Source organism: Bison bison, unplaced genomic scaffold (assembly GCF_000754665.1).
Source record: "Bison bison bison isolate TAMUID 2011002044 unplaced genomic scaffold, Bison_UMD1.0 scf7180017864506, whole genome shotgun sequence".
Taxonomy (NCBI): Eukaryota; Metazoa; Chordata; class Mammalia; order Artiodactyla; family Bovidae; genus Bison; species Bison bison.
In genome coordinates this window covers 535,998-539,851 of record NW_011495063.1, presented here as the reverse complement: position 1 = coordinate 539,851, position 3,854 = coordinate 535,998, and positions in this window count along the sequence as shown.

Below are 3,854 nucleotides of genomic sequence, written 5' to 3'. Positions count from 1 at the left end.
ATGCTTGGGGCTGGTGCACTGGGACGACCCAGAGGGAGTAGGGGGAGGGAGGAGGGTGGAGGGTTCAGGATGGGGAACGCGGGTATACCTGTGGCAGATTCATTACGATATTTGGCAAAACTAATACAATATTGTAAAGTTTAAAAATAAAATAAAATTAAAAAAATAAATAAATAAAAGAAATAACTGACAGATATGTTACTGAGGTTCTGCTTCCTCAACTAAATAAAAAACTCATCTGGGACTCAGAATTTCTTCAACAAATGAACTGTTGATTCTATTTAGTCAGTCCCCAACTAACTGTTTTCTCGTTACCCTCCCTGAACCTAGTTTACTTTCAGTGTTGGAAAATGCTTTGCTAAAACTTATCCTAGTACAATGGAGGGATGTTTTTGTTAAGTCTTAAAACACATGGAAATGAGAGCCTGACTTGCTTAGTATAAATAAAGTTTCAACAGGAAATATTTTAATTGGGTCTTTAGTGGGTTCCCTGATGGCTCAGACGATAAAGAATCTGCCTGAGGTGTAGGACACTCAGGTTCAATCCCTGGGTCAGGAAGATCCCTTGGAGAAGGGAATGGCTACCCATTCCAGTATTCTTGTCTGGAGAATTCCATGGACAGAGGAGTCTAGCGGAGTACAGTCCACGGGAGTCACAAAGAGTCAGACACGATTGAGCAGCTAACACTGCATGACTGAGCAGCTAAATACTCTGGAAGGAGCATTTCTGTTAGACAGAATAAAAGGCATAGGGTTTAAGAGAAATGACCAGAGGAAATGTACTTTCCTTTAAAAACATGTATCATCTCATCACCCTGATATGAACTTTTAAACACAACGTTGAACTCTGATCCTGAAAATAAACAAAAGCAGAACTGAGTTGTCTCTACCTCTCCTCTTTCTCTTCCCATCACCCCTTTCTCTTCCCATCATGCCTTTCTCTTCACATTACGCCCTTCTCTTCCAATCACTCCTTTCTCTTCCCATCACCCCCTTCTATTCTCATCTCCCCCTTCACTTCCCTTCAAATCTCTTCCTGGGCTAGAATAGCACATATCTCATGCTGTGCTCATTAGACAAAGAAAAAGCAAAGTTAAGGGACAGTACTAAAGTCACAACTTTCTGGTAAGCAAAGGATCCAAAACCATAGACCATTAGCAGTTTAGATTTTGCATGGACTGCTGGTTGTGCTCAGGGTTATAAAGACAAACTAAAATTGTGAATACTGAAAAGCCACAGAGCTAGTCACCCCTTCACAGACTCCCCCTGGCTACCTTCTTCACATTCTCTTTCATCTACAACTTCAAATCCCAGTCAAATCTTGTTTTCAGGTTGAAGACCAATAGACAGACTTTGTGGTTGATACAGTTCATTGATACCTATGATTCAGTCATTAGGAGACAAAGGTCCTGAGGTCTCACCCAGAGGTCCTTCTCCTTTAACAATTTCTTTTCATTTCAGAAGTTGCAGAGTACCACGGTAAGCCATATGGTTGAAACCTTCCAATTTTTTTACAATCCCTAGACCTTCAAATGAGGGCTTATCTGATGCAGGCATTTGAGAGGTTGATCATATAATCATTATATGATTATGATCATATAATCATATAATCCTCAGCCAAGATGAGGAAGTGCTAGAGTAAGGGAGAAGGGAACAAGAGATTAAGAGGAGAGGAAGACAAACAGTGAGGGACAGAGGCCTAGGCTTTTTATTGCCAAATGGGAGCAGTAGGATATCTTATTATCCCTCCTGAGTAGGGCAATTTATTAGTTGTGTGACCTGGAGAAATTCACCTCATGTCTTCAAATCTTAGCTTCTTCATCTGTAGTAAAAGGGAACAGAGATAATATCTGTGCAAATTCCTCTCACAAGCAATGTGGAGTCACCTCTATCACTTTTAGGAAATTAAGGCCACCTGCTCTAGCACTTTCCTCAGAGAATATTTCACTTCCTTATTTCTCAAGCTGTAGATCAAGGGGCTTAGCATGGGGATGACAAGGTTATTCAGGACCTGAACAGTTGCATTAAGTCAGGGGTTAGGGGTGGCTGTAGCTAGATGAGAACCACTGGCATAAAGGAGAGGAGGATGGCAGTGAGGTGGGCACTTCAGGTGGAGAAAGCACACAGTCGGCCTTCGGTAGATCAGATTTGAAGAATGGAGCAAATGATGCAGCTATAGGAGGTGAGGATAAGAAGGAAGCAGCTGAGGGGCATGAGACCCACACTGATGAACCCCACCATCTCCAGGGCCGAGGTGTCTGCACAAGTCAGCTTCAGCATCACTGGGATATCGCAGAAGTAATAGCCCACCCCACTGGGGCCACAGTAGGGCAATTGAAAGGTGAGCATAGTTAGAAAGGTGGCCTGAATACATCCAAAAAATGAGGTGCCCATGGCTAGGATGGCACACACTCTGTGACTCATGATTATTGTGCAGCACAGAGGGTAACATATGGCAACAAAGCGGTCATAGACCATTACCATGTAGAGGTAACACTTGATACAACCCAGGAAGTGGTGGAAGAAGAGCTGGGACATACAGCCTGGGTAGAAGATGGCTCAGCTGTTCCCTGCTAGGTAGAAGAGCATCTTAGGGGAGCTCACAGAGGGAAAAACTATGTCACACACAGACAGTTTACACAGGAAGAAGTCCATGGGAATGTGCAGCCGAGCAGAGGAGACAATCATCAGTAGGATGAGCAGGTTCCCCATAAGGGTGAAGATGTAGAAGGACAGAAACAGGACAAAGAGCATGGTCTCCAGGTCCTCTGTGTGCAGGATGCCCAGCAGAATAAACTCAGTCACCGCCGAGGTGTTCCTCATCTGTGTTAGAATGTTGGACTTCAAAATATAATACAGGTCTCCCAAGTATCAGCACTGATGTCAAACTCGGAAGCTATTTAATAAAGGACAAGCAATTATTTAATTATTTCATTATGTGTCCTTCTAGCAAGTGTAATTTACAAAACAACATTAATAAACTAAATATTTTTAAAGGAAGATTATAAATATGTAAAGTGACTTTAAATAATTCCATATGAAAATGCTTTAGTTTCTTTTATTTTTAAATTTAGGTCTCAGAAACAACCTTATTAAGTAAAAGAAGACATAAAAAGCATGGGGAGTTTTTAGGAACCTGATCATGTAGCTGGAAAATAACTGATCTGAGATTAAAACTCGGGTCTGATTGCAGTTAAACTTCTAACATCTGTACTGTGAAAGCTCCCAGGAAATTTTACTTAGAGAAGCGGAGACCTGATGCTCATATTCAAATAATTGGACAGCTGGTATGTTGATGTGCTGTGTGCTTATCCATGGTGAATAACATGTAAAAAAGTGGAACTAGTAAAAAGCTAGATTTTGTTTCAGTATAGGAAAAAATTAATGGCTGAGTCGCCTTGTTAAGTGTTGTGTTCTCATCATGATAAGGGTTTGATTATTTGTAGGCTGATATTCTTTCAAATATGAAGAACTTGCCTTCCTAATTTAAATGCAAATTTTTCCTACCTCCACCCTTAATATCCTCTGAAATTCTTTGCCTTTATTACCTTGTTCATTTTCTCAAATATATCTGAGGAGGCAAACATTTAACAAATGATTCTCCTGGTGAGCAGATGGCTTTGATTTAAATATGATAAATCTATCTACCTCTATAACAATAAGAATTATGAATATAGGTATAAAAGTTACAATAACAGCTTAATACCATTCTTAATGTATTTTAATAAAAGAGAGACATGTGCCATAAGGAAGGCCAGAATACCACTGAGCAAGAGTCCCTTAAAATGGCAGAAACTCTTTGGGATGCTTTTGTGTTTGGTCTGTAGTTTTTTTTTTTTTTTTTTTTTTGGAAG